Source organism: Brachycentrus maculatus, unplaced genomic scaffold (assembly GCF_059751285.1).
Source record: "Brachycentrus maculatus isolate JH-2025_06_01 unplaced genomic scaffold, ASM5975128v1 h1tg000216l, whole genome shotgun sequence".
NCBI lineage: Eukaryota > Metazoa > Arthropoda > Insecta > Trichoptera > Brachycentridae > Brachycentrus > Brachycentrus maculatus.
This window is the reverse complement of record NW_028280967.1, coordinates 2608838-2629890: the sequence shown is the minus strand read 5'-3', so window position 1 is coordinate 2629890 and position 21053 is coordinate 2608838.

Sequence of the window (21053 nt, the reverse complement as noted above, 5' to 3'; positions counted from 1 at the left end):
TCAATAAATATACAGACCACACACACTAATACCCGTACATCTAAGAATATCCTCCTTATCCACACTGTTTTGAGTGTGTCTAAATCTTTGTTAATGAATTCTGCGTTTATCTCCACTTAAGAGTTATATATATTGATATCTCAACATAGATGAAGAAGTGTATTCTTATTTGAAACCCAGTGAGGGCACATTATTGTAAATTGTATTTTGACAATTTCTAAAAATATTTAAATAAATAAATTTAAATGGATAAATATCTCGGTATATCCTTCCTGAGTTTCCTATGCACCATTAAGGGTTAAAAGAAGAAAAAAATACCGAGCATAAGAAGTACCTACTTTTTGAGTACCTTCCTAAAGAAATATATTTGTCGCAAAAAAGTTCTCTTTTTAAAATAAAATTGAAAAGTAAAACAAAACATTTAAGGAAAATTTTCCATTCCTGATTGTCAAATAGAGTGCATTATTAGATGGTTTAAAATTTAACGTTTTTTTTAATGTGAATGATATTTACGTTTTTTTTTGGTGACTCGTTATAAACCATAAAAAGTTGTTTTTTTGTTGTTGTATCCGTAAGTTTTTCATCAGTTCAACGCGATTCCATTCTTAGCAGTTCGTTTTTTCATAGTTTTCCGACTACATTTCGCTCACTCCTTTCAAGAACGTCATAAATCAAAATTCGTCAATTTTCAGTTGGGCATGTTTTCGGAATGCCCAGAAAATGTACTATATCCCAGCAGAAGCGGCATATTTTTAACTTAATATTTACCCGCCACAGGGCAGAAAGTGTTGTTTTTGCATTTTGAAGAAAAGGTAATGTTTAATTATTTTTTAAAATAAACTAAATATTTTTCAAATGGAGAAAAAACCTTCAGGTTTTACTTAAAAAGATCTGTTGCACAGTAAAAAGTTCAGTAAGTGGCTTGATATTTATTTTTAATACATTGTATTATATTTTTAAACTTTAAAAACGTTCTCCTGAAAAATCGAGTTTTTTTATTCATGACGTTCTTAAAAGGAGTGAGCGATTTCTGCCCAAATGCTTTTTTTCTTCCATATTGTTTCTATATTCGTCGGTAAATTTAAATGTCGACATAGTCCAAAATAATTTTCTCAAAGGATTTTTTATGCAGATTGTATTCCGAATTAATGCAGTGATTTATCCTTATAGATCGCGAGATGATGAGATGATTGATTTATTGATCAATTATCTATTAGTGATATTTGTACTCTTAATTTGATATTTACAATATTGCAGATGTCTCAATTTAAGATAAAACATCTATATTTGTTTTGAAAGAAGATGAACAAAGGTAAGATTAATTTCGATTCTGAAATAAGAAGTATTTCTTTAGAAAAATATTATTATTTATTGAATCAGACACAGAATGTTTAAATGTAGTAAGCTATATTATATAAATTAGTAATTTCTCAACCGATGGCGCCACAATCATCCTACTTTCAAATCTGTTAAGTTGTACCCACATCGCTCACTCCTTTTAACAACGTCATATATCAAAAATCGACAATTTTCAGTTGTGCATGTTTTCGGAATGCCCAGAAAATGTGCTATATCCCAGGAAAAGTGGCATATTTTAAACTTAATATTTACCCGCCATAGGATAGAAAGTGTTATTTTTGCATTTTGAAGAAAAGGTATTGTGTAATTATTTTTTTTAAATACTTATATTTTTCAAATGAGAAAAAAATCTTCAGGTTTTAACTAATTGCACAGTAAAAAGTTCAATAAGTGGCTTGATATTTATTTTTAATACATATATTATATTTTTCAACTTTAAAAACGATGTCCTGAAAAATCAAGTTTTTTTTATATATGACGTTGTTGAAAGGATGAGGGACATGTCAAACGGATCAAAGTTTTAATGCGATATGAATGCTCAATAATGAGTAGAATTGTGGACATTACTCAGCCAAATGCCAGGTCATATGCCCTGGGATGGTCAGTCTTCCATCTCCTTTAAAACCTAGGATGGTCAGACGTCCATCTCCTTTAAAACCTGGGATGCTAAGACTTCCATCTCTTATAAAACAATAGATGTTTCATCTTAAGTTACGATATTTTATAAAATTGATATTTCATCTGTAGGGACAATAATCCAGGACGTAAAAATAAATAATAATAAATTGTTAATAATTTCTACTAAATTTAAATAATTTGTTTTTCAACCTATGTTTAATGTTTTATTTAGATATTTTTGCTGAATGCTGGGAACAAAGTGAATGGTGCACTGAAATCAGTTATAGCAAATAAAAACCTATCAGCGGAAGCTAAACTGGCAGTGCACAACGGAGTCCTGGTTCCAACTCTAATGTATGGAAGTGAAACATGGAGTTGGCAAAAGAAGGATGAAAGTAGACTGAATGCAGTCGAAATGCGATCTCTCAGAAGAATGTGTAACAAAACGATGTATGATAGATGTGCGAATAGCGAAATAAGGAAGGAATGCAAAGCTGAGATAAGCATTATCGATAAAATTAAGAAAGGTGTGTTGAGATGGTTTGGACATGTAGAACGAATGAGTGAGGAAAGAACGGTAAAACAAATTTATGAGGCGAATGTTAGCGGGAAAAGAAGCAGAGGAAGACCGAGAAAAACATGGCACGATCAGGTATGCCAAATACTTGAAAGTGGTCAGGTTAGGAGTCGTAACAATCGGCGGGTATGTATGAGGAGATGCATGAACGTGGAAGAGGCGAAGAATGTTTGCAAGGACAGAGTGGTGTGGCGCTCTATTCTCTCTGCCTACCCCTGCGGGGAAGCGGCGTGATGGTTAGTTAGTTAGTTTAGATATTTTTTCTGATATATACCTAGTATTCTGGTTGTAATTATTACAATTTGCTTCATGTTTACTATAGCAAAATAGCTAACATCTATTCATAGATTTGGCGTTTAATTTGAAGAACTCCATTTTAATTTATGTATTAAATGTTAAATCTAACACTGATTTTGTGAGTCTAATAAGTATTTTATTAACAACATTTTGAGTGTGTCCAAATACTTGTTCACAAAATCTGGATTATCTCCAATTACAGGAGTTATTTTCATATTATTTTTTGACATTTCATCAAAGATGAAGAAAAATAATAAAAATAAAAATAAAAATGAAAATGGTATTTTCTGGCGTTTCTCATGTGTGTGATTATAATCCAGGATTCGGATCTCACATACTAATATAAGAGTTTCTGCTTAATAAAAAGCTTCTTTACATCTCACCAATAGATGTCTCTAGCGAAGTTCTAGTGATTCATGAACAAGGTTTCTAAATTGGTTCATATATATAGAACTTCCAAGAATTTGAGTAGTGTGGTTGTCAATAATGGGTAGAATTGGTGAATGTTACACGTGTGTAAAGTGATCACTTAAACCAGCCTATGACGGTCGTAAGCCCCGTAAATGCCCAGACTTCCATATTCTTCTTCATCTTTGATGAGATATCAAAAAATAAGTATTTTATTGTTGAAAAAACACAAAGTTTTACCCAAGTAAGTTTTTCAATTCCCAACTCCTCATAATATAATAATATCAAAGGCAAGTACATATTTGATACGAGTTTCAACCTTTGATACCACGAGCAGGAAAAAGCTTTACGACTTATCGAAATTTTAAAGTCACGTAATTTTTTAAATATTGCACTAAAAGGTATTCCACCCGCGTCGAAAGTTCTCAACCAACACTTCGTTCGTTCGTAAGTGGGCTAAGTCTTGCGTGGACCCTTTTGGTTATGTCTCCGTTTCCAATTTATGGTTTTCAATCGTCCTTATCTCGTTTTCGTGAATTGGTGAATTTGGAGTGTTTGAGGTGACTGATAATGGGCGATGGCAACCAATCGATTTCCAGCCTGTTTGTTTGCTTGCTTAAACAGTATCTTATCTGACGATCCTGCCTTCGCGGCGCGGGGTCGACGGTATAAATATAGGTGGCCGCGTGACTGCCTCGGTTATTGGCGGGTCACATGTGTGGATACATCGAGATCGATGGCGGTCGAGGGTTAACTTTTCCAGACATGGAAAATCTAATACATCCCGAGGGATTCGGGGGAAATTCAACTGGAGTTCATGTATCGGTAAGTTTAAAGCATTTTAATATCATTTATATCTGTTTGTTTCGTTTTTTATAGTGTGCAAGCAATCGTTTACCCTGTATTGTAACACGCATCGCCAAAACAGCGTAACGCTGTTTTTTCGTTGTATTTCAATTCGGTGATGAATTTGCAATAATCGATTGAATGCGCCACACGTAGGTGCCTTTATTAATATTATATAAATTAATATATATATATATATATATATATATATATATATATATATATATATATATATATATATATATATATATATAATATTAATACCATCAAACATATTACCATTTAATTCATTTACCAGACATTTTCTCAAACCCTTACCTGTACCCAATGGAGCATGGGGCACTGCATCATGTAAACGCAGTGTTATCTTTATCGTTAACACATGAAGGAAAGGTTATCAGCCCTCCGTTTCAGGTACCAGTCCAGGGTAATGGATATTGGTAAGGGTATTGAATAAGTATTCTTCTTCGAACCCTCATCTGCACCCGATGGAGCTAGGGTACTGCATGCAGTGTTATCTTGATGGTTAATACATGAAGGAAAGGTGATCAACCCCTTAGTGTGACGTATACAGTATATGCAAGAGTAGTATACGGTATACTACTCTTGCATATACGCCCTTTCTTGACCATAGTAGTGAATTCATTAAGGTATTATTTTCACATGAATGGACACGCCTGAAATACAATTTCAGTTTGTATATCATGGGTGGGTGTACTGGCAAAACACGTTAACTCGAAAATATACAATTTTGACTAAATGATGCAAATTAAAAAGTTTTCAACGTTCTATAAACTGGTAAAATACACTAAGTAGTTTGAAATATCATAACATATACGCCGTGGCGTAGTTGGGTAGGCGCTCGACTGTGAAACTGGTGACGCGGGTTCGATTTTAAGGTTTATTTTCAATTAGTCTGGGTGTTTGTGATGTATTTTTCACATTTACCTTCCCTATCCTTACTATCCTACCTGCAAACAAGCATCTAAAATAGACGCTTTGCGGGTTATTCCTTTTTTTTATAGTAAAATATTTGGTTTTAAAAACAAATTCAACTTTAAGTTTAATAGCGAGTATTTTATTCAGACTAAAATCTTTAAATAACAGCGATTATTTAAACAGGGATTTTAGAGTTAACGTTTTTGCCAGTATACATCTCGCTCACTCCTTTCAAGAACGTCATAAATCAAGAATCGTCAATTTTCAGTTGTCCATGTTTTCGGAATGCCCAGAAAATGTACTATATCCCAGCAAAAGAGCCATATTTTTAACTTAATATTTACCCGCTACAGGGCAGAAAGTGTTGTTTTTGCATTTTGAAGAAAAGATATTGTTTAATTATTTTTTAAATATATTAAATATTTTTCAAATGGAGAAAAAACCTCCAGGTTTTACCTAAAAAGATCTGTTGCACAGTAAAAAGTTCAATGATTGTCTTGATATTTACTTTTAATACATTGTATTATATTTTTAAACTTTAAAAACGTTCTCCTGAAAAATCAAGTTTTTTTTATTTATGACGTTCTTAAAAGGAGTGAGTGATCTGATATACTTTTGATTTCAAAAGTTTATTTGGAACTTTATTTTATATTATTTGATGTATCGTCTTTTGGTGTAAAAATTCAGTGTTGAAATAAAACAAAATGTACGTTTTATTATGGCATATGATTTTGATTTCCATGCGTGATTTGAACTAGGGATGTCGTATTATCAACAATCAATAATCTAACTGATTTGGTTGTAAGGAAAACAAATATTGGGGAGCTATTCATATCTGTCCACTATTTATTTGGTTATTCCATATTTTATCTTCGATCACCGAAATATTATATAACTGACTGATATTTTACAAGTAGAAATACCTTATTCCCGGTACGTACTTTGTAATTTCATTTTGTTTTCTAATTTATTTGGCAGTCATCCAGTGAAAGGATATTTCTGTCTTATTATTATTTGCAAATAAAATAATAATAAAAGTATAAATATTTGATAGTATAATAATAACTGACTGATATTTTACAAGTAGAAATACCTTATTCCCGGTACGTATTTTGTAATTTCATTTTATTTTCTAATTTATTTGGCAGTCATCCAGTGAAAGGATATTTCTGTCTTATTATTATTTGCAAATAAAATAATAATAAAAGTATAAATATTTGATAGTATAATAATAACTGACTGATATTTTACAAGTAGAAATACCTTATTCCCGGTACGTATTTTGTAATTTCATTTTATTTTCTAATTTATTTGGCAGTCATCCAGTGAAAGGATATTTCTGTCTTATTATTATTTGCAAATAAAATAATAATAAAAGTATAAATATTTGATAGTATAATAATAACAAAATAGTTATTCTGCGTTTAGCGCTATCATTTTTGAGATTTAAGACCACAATTCTAGAATTAGGATTATCACGGTACGTAATCATTATTTTTATTGAAAATTCATACTCGTGGTAAGTATATTGAATTTTAATTATTCATTTATTTCATTTTAAATGTTACAGAAAAATTGCATTTATAAAATCAGGTAGATTTTTTAAGATAAAATCATATCACGAGATATAAGGTAGATTTTTAAAATAAAATCACGATAATTTTTAAACATATTGTGGAATATGAAAAAGATTTTGAATTTTTCAATCATATTTCAAAATTTAGTTCGTTTGGCCCAGTATTTCTCAACCTAGGAAATATCGCCTAGGGGGCGATAGACGGTTAAAAGTAATTTGGGGGACGATATTATACGACTTTGGGTGTTCGAACGGGGTCGAAATCGATCGAATATGAAAAAGGGCTTAAACGAAAAATTAGCAATGAAATTTAAAGACAAAAAGAAAATCATACATATCGTATTCATACAAGAGAAAGTGACCAAGTGCATTTCTTACAAAAACGTGATCATTGACTATTTGATATCTTACTGGCTTAATATTGCCCTGAAAAAATCTCATAGGATTTTAAACTTGGAAGTATAATATATTGACTTAATGTTGATGTTAAAAATGACTAACTGCATTGATGTTTATTTTGTTGCCAAGCAAAAGTGACTTAAATGGCCCTCCTGAACATTTTACGTTTTGTTAGTCACTTTCTCCTGTACGACTACGATATATTTACAATAATATGTCCTTACTAGGTTTTCTCGTGCCGAGGACACATTTTATAATACTTTTTTAAATCAAATTAGTTGATTAGTAATTCGTTCATAAGGAGTTATGTAATCATGTTTGACATGTATTCGGACATTGTCCGAATGATACGATCCATTTCAAATCTACACACATGTATTACTTTATGCGGTTATTTTTGGTCATTTTACAAATCTCAATATAATTTTCTATTTGTGCTCTTTTGACAGAACTTTCTACGCTTATAATTCCACGATTCAAAACACAGAAACCCATCAAATAAAACACAACACATACCTTTCAAATCAAAAGGACTTTGAATATTATGCAAAAAAAATGTACAACCTGCTAACATTATTAATAAAATCGTTGAATGATTAAACTAAGTACAAAATAGCTATTCATATATGGAAAATGGAAGTGGGTAGATCTGAAACAGATCGCATCATTCGGCCATGTCGTATTTGATTGCATGTCATAAACAATTCACTTTTCATACAATTTTATTTCGCCCCGGGTTCGATTCCCAGGGGGGGGGGTGTCAAATAAATATATGTGATTTATTCACATTAATATTTATTCAATATTACCCTGGATTGGTACCTGAAGCGGAGGGCCTTTCCTTTCCTTCATGTGTTAACGATCAAGATAACACTGCGTTTAAATGATGCAGTGCCCTATGCACCATTGGGCTGCGCGTAAGGGTTTGAATGAAAATAAAAAGAATATTCATGACCGGAATGCGCGTAATTTTTTAGCACAGTTAGGGAAAGGTTAAATGCATTTTAACCCATGAATTCTAAGCTGTCGTAAAAATTACGACGGCGCATTAATGTAAATTGTAACAATGTGTATGATGAAAAATAAATGCAAAGTAAAGCTTACGACACCGCAGAAACTGCGCTGATCAAATATTCCCATATCTTTGTAAGTTTAGTTGACTGCTCAGAGCTCCTGGGTCTAATATCGATAAATGTTCCAGCCAGGTTGACAAGACATTACTATGTTTCGTGTCCTCATCAACAAAAAAGCCTACAATAAAAATTCCTATATTCAACGTTCTTGTTTGGCACACAATGAATTTAGCTATATTGAATTCACAAACACTTAACTATCTACACTAAAAAATATGGTAAAGACACATCCATCAACTTAACTTCTCTCTTAAATAATAACTTCCACTCCCTATTCCAATTCCTTTCCCTCTCCTTCATAAAAAAGGTATTAATAGTTTAATTTTAAAAAAATGTATTTAAATATTATATATTTAATTTTTTGGTTTTTCATTCTGCGAAAACCTGTAATTGGAGCTTTTTTCAATAATTAAGATACATACATATATGTTATTGTTCTCTGTCGGTTTTCCAAATAAATAAAAAAAAAGCTAATTACACCAATCGGTACACAAATTTAGATTCGTATTGAATATTTTCAACTCATGATATATTTGACAATTTATAGTATTATAGTAAGTATTGTAAAATGTGCCCTCGGCACGGGAAAACCCGGTGAAGGCACATAATTGTAAATTGTAATTTATAATTATGTGTTTGATGAAAAATAAATTCAAAGCATAATTAATTACCTATAATAAATCATGCGATACCAAAAGATTAGCTCGCGGATTAGGTTGGAAAAGAAAAAATATTGAGTTGTGTTTGATGAATTATCTAAGATTACGAAACTGAATTAAACGAAGTCGTGGAATATTTCTCAAGTGGGTATTTTGTTATCTTGAAGATAATGTATCAATTTACCTGGAATCGAATTACGATTATTTTAAAGTTTGATTAGGAAATGCTTGCGTAATCAAACGGCATGACCAATAAACTATCCATAATGTCGTCTCCATGCAAGGGTGAGTAGAGTACATACATGTGAAACTACCTACTTCATGCAAAACATATCGCTCACTCCTTTCTAGAACGTCATATATCGAAAATCGTCAATTTTCAGTTGTGTATATTTTCGGAAAGCCCAGAAAATTTACTATATCCCAGCAACAGCGGCATGTTTTTAACTTAATATTTACCCGCTACAGGGCAGAAAATGTTGTTTTTGCATTTTGAAGAAAATATATTGCTTAATTATTTTTTTAAATAAACTAAATATTTTTCAAATGGAGGAAAAACTTTCATGTTAGCTAAAAAGATCTGTTGCACAGTAAAAAATTCAATAAGTGGCTTGATACGAGTATTTATTTTTCATACATTGTATTATATTTTTAAACTTTAAAAACGTTCTACTGAAAAATCAAGTTTTTTTAATTTTTGACATTCTTGAAAGGAGTGAGCGATATATCTTCTCTTTCAAATACATATTCTCGTTCATGGACCAAGTGTGTGTACGTAGAAAGATGTGTTGAGATGATTTTGGTTCCTGGTTCCAACCTTAATGTATGGAAATGAAGCATGGAGTTGAAAGTAGACTGAATGATGTCGGAATACGATCTCTCAGTGCGGTACAACCATATTTGATAGATGTTTAATGGTGACATAAGGAGAGAATGCAAGGTTAAGATATGCACTGTCGAAAAAATTTAGAAAGGTGTGTTGAGATTATTTTGATTCCTGGATGTATGGAAGTGAAGCGTGGAGTTGGCAAAAGAAGGAAGATAGTAGGCTGGATGCAGTCGTATGTGATCTTTCAGTGCGGCAAAACCATGTTTTATGTATGGTATGATTGATGTTCGAATGGTGAAAAAAGGAAAAAAATGCAAGGCTGAGGTAAGCATTATCGATAAAATCAAGAAAGGTGTGTTGTGATTGTTTTGGTATCTGAATCGAATGAGTGAAAAAAGAATGGAAAAATAAACTAAATTATAATTTTAATGTATGGAAGTGAAGTATGTATAATATTTTGAAAAATAAGGTAGACTAAATGCAGTCGAAATGCGATCTCTCAGACGAACGTGTAGCAAATCGATGCCTGGTTAATGTTCGAAATGTGAAATAATGAAATAATGCAAGACAGGCAAGAATGAATATATTACTAGAAATAAGGATAGAATAAGACTGCCATTGTTGAAAAAACCGAGTCACAAAATTGTTAAGGTATAAAAATGTATAAGGGTTTGAAAATGTATGATGAGATGCCTGAATGTATGAAGAATGAAAAGATTCTGAAAGAATTTAAAAATAAATGTTTTGTTTACTGTAAAAAGATGTATATATATATATATATATATATATATATATATATATATATATATATATATATATATATATATATATATATATATATATATATATATATATATATATATATATATTTATATGTATATATATATATATATATATATATATATATATATATATATATATATATATATATATATATATATATGATGTTAATTAAGTGTCAATAATAGTTTATATTAGTGTAATATAAGCTAATTAAAGAAATAAATAATTTAAAAAATTCGATAAAATCAAGAAAGGTGATGTGTTGAGATGGTTTGGGCATATAAACCGAATGAGTGAAGAAAAAACGACAAAAAAATATGTAGCGAATGCAGTTGAAAATAGGGGCAGAGGAAGACCGACGAAAACTTGGCATGATGAAGTATTTCAGATAATTGGGCGCGGCCAGGTCAAGAGTCGGAATAATCGCCGGATATGTATGAGGAGACGCATGCATGTGGGAGATGCTAAGATTCTTTGCAAAGACAGATCGTTGTGGCGTTTTGTTCTCTGCCTTCCCCTGCTGAAAAGCGGCGTGACGATTGGTTACATGTCTTCGGGCGAGTCAAGAAGAAGATGGACCCCTTGCAGGTCGCATTATTTCGCCGCACATATTAACGGCTGCAACGTGGACTACTTCGTGTCGGCCGTATCGCGCCGGCACCTCGCGGTATCTTAAATCATAAATCGCGTTCTGATAACGCAGCGGGTGATAACCGCATATCTGTCACACTCTCTCGAAATGGCCACAGCGGCTCGCCGGCGCTTTGTAAATTTTAAAACTATATTTACAACTAAATAACACAACTAAACGGGGTGAAACTAGCCGACGGCGTGATGTGAGTTGAAATTTAACATGAGTAATACGTATATTTATTGTTTTTAATTATTGATTTGGCGTTTAATTTGTAGAACTCCATTTTAATTTATGTACTAATTTTTAAACCAAACACAGATTTTTTGAGTCTACTAAGTTGTATTTTAGTAACAAAAACACATAAAAAATTAATATTGTGACAATTGTTTCGCCTACTTATGGCATTTTCAAACAGTTGTCACAATATTAATTTTTTATGTGTTTCTGTTAATAAAATACAACTCAATTTAGTAGTCTCAAAAAATCTGTTTGATTTAAAAATTAATACATCATATTTATTGTAACTGCAGACAGTTGGTAGAATTCCATTTTGAATTGTTGGGTAATATATCTCAAAATTAAACACGGTTATTGGACTAAATTCTACTTTTCTTTACATATACTCGTATATGACAATATGTGACGCGTTCGTCGTATTCAGACATTACCATACAATGAGAGTGTTTGATAATGTCTTAATAAGACGAAACGCGTCACATATTATCATATATATGTTAATAGAAGTAGAATTCAATCCAATAACCGCGTTTAATTTTGTATATATGACCCAACGAGTAATACAATTTCAGTGAGTTTAAAAACGAAAAATACGCTGATTAGTGCAAAAATAAAAGGTATGTCTGTATGTAACTTATGTCTTCTTCTTGTTCTTCCTAGCTCCAACTTATCGTCTTTGTAGACATGTAGTCTGTTGAAGTCAGCTCTCCTCGTCCTCAGGTTGTAGGTCCTTCTATCATATACAACATCACCATGGCCATGGCTTCGAATCATGTTATCTTTGTGTAGCATCCATGAATTCTTTGGTCTTCCTCTAGATGTCATTCTAGGAAAATCCATGTCGATTGCCTAGTTCACAATATGATCAGGTTCTCTGCGTCCTATGTGCCCATATCATCTCAATTGCCTTTCCTCTACCTTACTATTGATGTCTGTTTTTATCTACTATTGTTTTCTATCTCACTACTTGAGTCAGCCAAATGCCAGGTCATAAGCCCCGGGATGCTCAGACCTCTATCTTCTTTGATAAAAAAAGTATAGATGTTTCATCTCAATTCGAGACAACTATATAAGTTATTAGTTGTACCTACCGACGTTTGATGAGATTCGTATGAAGCTAGTATTTTGAAATTTCAACAATATTATTTATTGATTAAACTCTCTATATATATTCGCTCACTCCTTTCAAGAACGTAATAAATCAAAAATAGTCAATTTTCAGTTGTGCATGTTTTCGAAATACCCAGAAAATGTACTATATCCCAGCAAAAGAGGCAAATTTTCAACTTAATATTTACGCGCTACAGGACAAAAAATGTAATTTTTGCATTTGAAGAAAAGGGATTGTTTAATTATTTTTTCAAATATACTAAATATTTTTAAAATGAAGAAGAAACCTTCAGGTTTTACCTAAAAAGATCTGTTGCACAGTAAAAAGTTCAATAAGTGGCTTGATATTTATTTTTAATACATTGTGTTATATTTTTAAACTTTAAAAACGTTCTCCTGAAAAATCAAGTTTTTTGATTTATGACGTTCTTGAAAGGAGTGAGCGAATATGTAATTTATATGCAATTAAAAATAATTGATAAAACACCGTATCGACGCATTGTTATCTTGATCGTTAGTTGCATGATTCCAAGTTGATCAGTACTGCGCTTCTTGTACCAGTCCAGGATGATATTTAAAAAAACTTGACTTTTAAGTGAAATTCTCTTATATTTATTTTGCCACCCACCCCCTGGGAATCAAACCCGGGACCTCCAGTACGGTAGCCAAATTTACAAACCGCCATGGGTAGATATGGTGAATGTTACGCGTGTGTAAAGTGATGACTTAACCAAGCCTGTGACGGTCGTAAGCCCTGTCAATGCCCATAATTCCATATTCTTCTTCATCTATGATGAGATGTCAATAAATAAATAAAACTTAGAATGTAAATGGACAATGTTAAACCCATATTTCTTGGTAATGATAATATGTCGCACTTATCAGAAGTGACACCTTATATAAATACCCATATCTTCAATCAATAAGGCGTTCCCGCTGACGTTCATGGGTGTTGCAAGAAACGATGCGATAAACGGCATTATCTGTGTCACACATCTTGGCACATGTCGTGGGTATACTGGCAAAAAACGTTGACTCGAAAATATGCAAATAAAGTTTTCAATAATATAAAATTTAACATTTATTTTTGTCCGCCTCCGTAGTGTAATGGTAAGCACGCTCGGCTACCGTTCTGGAGGTCCCGGGTTCGATTTCCAGGGGGGGGGGGGTTAAATAAATATAAGTGATTTTTTCACTCTAATATTTATTCAATATTACCCTCGACTGGTACCTGAATACGGAGGGCTGATCACCTTTCCTTCATGTGTAAACGATCAAGATAACACTGCGTTTATATGAAGCAGTGCCCTATGCACCATTAGGGTGCGGATAAGGGTTTTATTATTAAAATTAAAATTTTATATTAATAGGGTTGACTTGATTCGCTCTTTCGGTTGTCACTTTGTGGTAAAATGTATCCATTTTGAATTAATGTTTTACTTAGTAAATACCATTATTTCTTAAAATCTACCGTGACATACGGTGTTTGAGAATGTTGCGGAATGCATCGAAACACGTGTCACAGTAGATTTTGAGAAATAGTGGTATATACTAATTAAAACATTAATTAAAAATAGTATGATTATTTCATTCATCAATATATTTGCTTCTATATATATTATATTTGTTAATTTTGTAATACTTTGTCCACAAAAATATACTTTCCTCTTATTTTTTTATCCACCAATATTTGTAGCAAATTAGGTGATTTTTTTCAGGTGGGGTGAATAAAAAAATATTGATAAAAAGTCACTTATGATAGCAATATAACAATGTATTTATATTATCTGATCATTTTTGAAATCTAAAAGTTTAAAAAATCAAATTTCCAATCAAAAAGTCAAAATCGATCACCGTGCATTTTATAAACTGGCAAATACACTAAGTAGTTTGAAATGTCATATCCCTCACTCCTTTCAACAATATCAAATGTCAAAAATCGTCAATTTTCAGTTGTGTTTGTTTTCGGAATGCCCATAAAATGTACTATATCCCAGCAAAAGCGGCATATTTTCAACTTAATATTTACCCGCTACAGGGCAGAAAGTGTTGTTTTGGCATTTTGAAGAAAAGGTATTGTTTTATTAATTTTTTAAATAAACTTACTATATACTTCTCAAATGGAGAAAAAACATTCAAGCTTTACTTTAAAATATCTGTTCCACAATAAAAAATTCAATAAGTGGCTTGATATTAATTTTTCATACCTACATTTGATTATATTTTTAAATTTTAAAAACGATCTCCTGAAAAATCATGTTTATTGATATATGACGTTGTTGAAAGGAGTGAGCGATATATATATATATATATATATGTGGTTTTAAAAGTAAATCCAACTTTGAATTTAATAGCAGGTATTTTATTCAGGCTAAAAGCTTTAGAAAACAGGGATTTTTCAAACAGGGACTTAAGAGTTAAGGTTTTTAGCCAGTATACCCACGATATTAAGTATTTAGTGAGCTACGCTTGGCTTGACAAGCTATAGTGCACCTATTTTATTTGGAACCGGGTTCTTCCGCCATTCTCAAAAATTTATCGGTCATTTCAAATGGGTACTTACCTACTTATTCATGTATTTGCCAACGGCAAGTCAGGAAATGAAGAAAAAACCGACGTATGTAATCTCTGTGGATTTAAAGTGGAAGATAATAATCTGCATGAAAAATTACTATTATATACATGAGGATATGAAAAAAAAAACACTGATAAAATACTGTATTGAAATTAAGAGGAAAATCTACGTATGACAACCCCATGAGTGTAAAAAAAACAAAAGATTTTATAAAACTACTTTTAAAAAACGGCTTATCATACAATAAAAGAAAAAACCTAGAAAACGGAATAAAGAAAAAATACTGTACTAGATCGTTATATATGGTGCATTTTCTGGGCATTCCGAAAACATGCACAACTGAAAATTGACGATGTTTGATATATGACGTTGTTGAAAGGAGTGAGCGATATATATGTATATAATACATAAAACCTAACAAAAATTATTTCTTTGATTACAGGTTGACAAGGCAGTATAAATGTCAAACGAATGCCATCATTCTTCCATATTATTCGACTGATAATCCCCGGAGCACAGGAATGAAGCAGAGATGAACATCAGCAGAAGACCTCTGGACGAGCGTGGTGCTAGCGGGAAGGGCGTAGAAGAGGACGCCGAAGATCGCAGTTTCCGAAGCCTTGCACCTGTTGACGAGTTGGAACAGGAGATCTTAGCAGTTTTATTTGTACCCTGCCAGATCTAACTTTCCAGCTCGTTTATAGCGTGCTGATCAACTCAACTCAACCGATCAACGATGGGATAAATGGAGATCAAAAGATCCTAGAATTTTCACTCACGAATTACATAAAATTAAAGTAACTTTAAACGTAAAGAGTAAATCCACTCAAGAGAAGACATAAGTTATGAAACTTAAAAAGTTAAAGCCTGAGTAGGGTCACGATAAGCGGTGTTGCATAAGCCGTGGCTAGATGTCAGAGTCACTTGGGCGTTAGGTAATTAAAAAAATCAAGTCATAATCAAATATATAAAACAAGAACCGCACAAAAATAAGAGTTTCGCCCTGTTCGGCTGTCCAAACTCAAAACACAGTAAGGGACATTTTTTTGTAGTACTTTTGGACTAAGTAGATTCTACTTAGTTCAAAAATGCAAAAAAAACGTACTACAAACAAATGTCCCTTACTGTGTTTTGAGTTTGGACAGCCGTGTTGTTATAACCACAGTCTAGATTATAATGAATTATTACCAATATGTACTAGTGTATTACTAGTGCATTCATTAAATTATCTTGAATTAAAATTAGATTTGTTACAAGTTCTTTGTACAGCACTGTTGATGTGATAATTCACAAAATGGCTCCTAATAAATGAGGCAATTACAATTTTCTAGCGTTAGTAATGTTAATATATGTATGACTACACACTGAGATTTTGGTCTACCTGTTTCTTTACGTACCTCGTCGGGATAATCACTATACCAGCATGAAGTCCAGAGCTGGGATTTCATACGAAAGTATTCGCTTTTATTACATACATAGTTTAGTTACTTTAATTTCTAACGAATCCATCATTTTAAAACGGGTTTTTAATGATTATTGTCAGGAAATTGACGATATCGATTGAAATTGAATATTTGTTTGTTTTTTCTTTGCCAAATCGCAGGTTAATAAATCGACTAACTAATCTTACTAATGAACTAATAAACTAGTCACCTGATTTTTTTCTCCTTTGGACGCGAAAAATCGACTATAGTCCATGGCTTTTACGAGCCATGGACTAAAGTAGACAAATAAAAGGAAATGAAAGGAATTTTATAGAATACTTTGGAAAATTTGCTTTTTTCAAATCAACTTTTATTATTCTCAATATTATTAATATTTAATGCATTTACTTTGTGGTAAGTCATTTTCACTTTTTTTACGAAAATGATAATAATATGAGTATATAATCACTAACCGAGTCACACACCGTCTTTTCGTCAGGACAGTCAACTTTTAATTTTTGCTTAATCCGCTCAAAGGGTTAATTAAGGTTACCTACACCACGTTATTAAAGTGACATCTTTCTATTGTAATTCCAGCCCTGAGTACAATTTAATAGGTCTTTCTCTTCACCCAGATAAGTTATATGTGCGAGAATAGTTCGGCTGTCCAAATTTAAAACACAGTAAGGGACATTTTTTTTGTAGTACGTTTTTTTTGCATTTTCGGACTAAGTAGAGTCTACTTAGTCCATAAATGCAAAAAAACGTACTACAAAAAAAATGTCCTTTACTGTGTTTTAAATTTGGACAGCCGAGTTGGGCTTCAAGTTTTTTCCAACTTGGATTGATTATCGCTGCAGAGACGACTGGAATTAATGGAAGACATCTTTAGCGTAAAGGGCTAAGTGGAGGTTTGATCTCTTCACTTTAATGTTACGTAAAGTGAGATTCAACTCCTCCAACTTAATTCTAAAGCGCCAACCATCTTTGAAGCCTTCTTGGATAACGATAATCATTTGTATAATACACGGCTGGCAAACCCGCGGCCCGCGGTTATGTATGAACAGTATATTTTTAATTCAGTGATATATTTGTAATACACGGTTTGATACATCAACAAAATTTATGCCCTCAAATATTATCTATGAGCTAAGTCATGCATGTTGTTATATCGCTCACTCCTTTCAAGAACGTCATAAATAAAAAAACTCGATTTTTCAGGAGAACGTTTTTAAAGTTTAAAAATATAACGCAATGTATTAAAAATAAATATCAAGCCACTTATTGAACTTTTTACTGTGCAACAGATCTTTTTAAGTAAAACCTGAAGGTTTATTCTCCATTTAAAAAAAAAATATAGTAAATTTAAAAAAAATAATTAAACAATACCTTTTCTTCAAAATGCAAAAACAACATTTTCTGCCCTGTAGCGGGTAAATATTAAGTTTAAAATATGCCGCTTTTGCTGGGATATAGTACATTTTCTGGGCATTCCGAAAACATGCACAACTGAAAATTGACGATTTTTGATTTATGACGTTTTCGAAAGGAGTGAGCGATATAAGCACTGAACAATATCCGTTCGATCGCTCTTCAGCATTGCGAATTTAAAGAAATATCAATAAATCTCGAAAACCAGTGTGCAACTTCATTGATAGATTTAGAATAATTAAGTAAACGAAAAAAAACTTTAATCTCGCACTGAGAGGCCATTGATAAATTGGTTTAATTTAAAATAAAATTGATAATATTGTTTGATTTATGTGTCCTAATCAATAATTTTCATTGTTTAAAAATTTCAAAATATTTATTACTATACAAATACATTTTTATTGGTTAAATGTGTGTTTTCTTCTCACATCTGGTCGTAGTAATGTTTTTTTTCTTCACAATTACATAATTGTACTTTCTGATTAACTCTGCATTCAAATTATTTTTAATTCTTACAAAAAATCAATAAGTATGAAATTCGTTTTGATTTTTTTTAATGTCTGTATGCGGCCCGGGGTGCAATTTGGGTTGGCCAGACCTGGTATAATACAACCTCAGAAACAACTTCATCAAAAATGTTTTGTCAACAAGAATCTTTATTTTTCTACGAATTTAATCAACTAAGTATGTAATTAACACACACAAACATATTACTCCTTCCTTTCAACGATGTCATATTTAAAAAATTGTAAATTTTCAGTTGTGCATGTTTTCGGAATGCCCAGGAAATGTACTATATCCCAGCAAAGCGGCATATTTGAAACTTAATATTTACCCGCTACAGGGTAGAAAGTGTTATTTTTGCATTTTGAAGAAAAGGTATTGTTTAACTATTTTTAAATACAGTAAATATTTTTCAATTGGAGAAAAAACAGTCAGGTTTTACCTAAAAAGATCTGTTGCACAGTAAAAAGTTCAATAAGTGGCTTGATATTTAATTTTAATACATTTTATTATGTTTTTAAACTTTAAAACGATCTCCTGAAAAATTAAGTTTTTTGATAAATGACGTTGTTGAAAGGAGTGAGCAATATATGTATATATTTGTATATCATTATTTTTTGTCAAGATTATTTAATAAAATAAATAAATTAAAACGCGTTTCAAGTATTTTGTTGATTTCCATAATATACATAAAAAAATATTTTTATTTATTTTTTTGGCATTTACTTTGTGGTAAGGCATGATGTAATTACTAAAGAAAACGCTTGTTTTTTACCACTTGAGTTTATTTTATGACGACTAATTTCGGAAGCTATGCTTCCATCTCCAGGTCTAGATGTGAACTTAGTTTACACAGTTTACATTTAGACCTGAAGATGTAAGCTTAGCTTCTGAAACTAGTCGTCATAAAATAAACTCAAGTGGTGAAAAAACAAGTGTTTTCTTTGATTATTCCTTAATAATAACATTTAATAACTGATTCATTTCGTCGATGTAATTCGTCATAAGAGGTTGTTCAATCTTATATTGATTTAATATTAAATATGAAATAAATCCAATGAAAAAAATAATAAAATAAAAAAAAATAAAGATTTTTAAAAATTATTTGTTTGGCAGTCAAATTATTTGTTTGGCAGAAAGGATCTGCCAGTGACAAGTATTATTTTTCTTTACAAACAAAAAAAAAATAGAAAATAATAACAACAATTACACAAAATTTCATAGTTTAAATGCTTTTAGCTTTATCATTTTTGAAATTATGCCCGCAATTCTAGAATTAGGTTTAGAAAGAAGGGTGGATACTTGAGTGGGGAGTTGGATTCCTGTCCGTGTTAAGCTATTTAGAAAGTTCCGCTTCTCTGTTGTCAGCGGATACTGAAAGAACGTATGGCTTGCACCCCCTATATCTTGTCCAAAATATAAGATTGAACAACCTGAACTAGTAGGTACTTAAATAATCTTGGTTTTCGACCCCGTCGTATGCATACGAATAAATAAAACATTTTTATGACTGGTGGGAGGCTAGACAGAGTGTTGTCAGAAAAAAATAAAAGTGAAAACTATAAAGTTGTTTTTTTTTATATTATGCATTTCCAACAAAAAATGTCAGTACAAAACTTTAAAAAATGCTTAATTTTGTTTAAGAATAAAAATGATGAAAATCTACATGATTTTGTTTGATTTGTATTTTATACACCCCTCATTTATAAACTCCTTCAATCACCTCGTTATCTGTATCCTATTCAATATATTCCACTTGTAATTTAACTTTGTTTGTTCGGAAATTGTACAGCTTTACATTTAAAAAAGAATATAATAAAAAATAGTTACATTAATAAAAATAAAGCCAAATTAACAATTCCACATTTATGTAATAATAACTATTAGAACATTAAGAGATAAAAAAAGAAGAAAAAATGAGTGGGTGTGTGTGTGTGAGGTAGGGTGTGTAAATACCAATTATTCTTAAAATCTATTTCGATACGTGTTTCGATGCATTCATCATTTTCAAACACCGTATGTGATATGAAAGTGATGCGGAATGCACCGAAACACGTGTCACAATTTAAAAAATCTTTCCATTTTTAATTGAAATTTTAAGAATTTCAATTAAAAATGGAAAAATAAGTTTATTCGATTATTGAAAATCTAAAACCGCATCAATTTATTCACCAATGACTGAAAATTTGACAAGTTGTACTATAACACGATTTATTTTACATAGCTGTGACAGTTAAAAACTTTTTTGCCGCGATGGAAACGCCATCTGTTGAACGTAACAGCATCCACACACACACACGCGCATATATATAAATATATATATATATATATATATATATATATATATATATATATATATATATATATATATATATATATATATATATATATATATATATATATATATATATATATATATATATGTATATATATATATTTCTTATTTAAATGACACGTACATATCGATCACTCCTTTCAAGAACGTCATAAATCAAAAAACTTGATTTTTCAGGAGAACGTTTTTAAAGTTGAAAAATATAATACAATGGATTAAAAATAAATATGAAGCCACTTACTGAACTTTTTACAATGCAACAGATCTTTTTAGATAAAACCTGAAGGTTTTTTCTCCATTTGAAAAATATTTATTATATTTTTAAAAAATAATTAAACAATACCTTTTCATCAAGATGCAAAAACAACATTTTCTGCCCT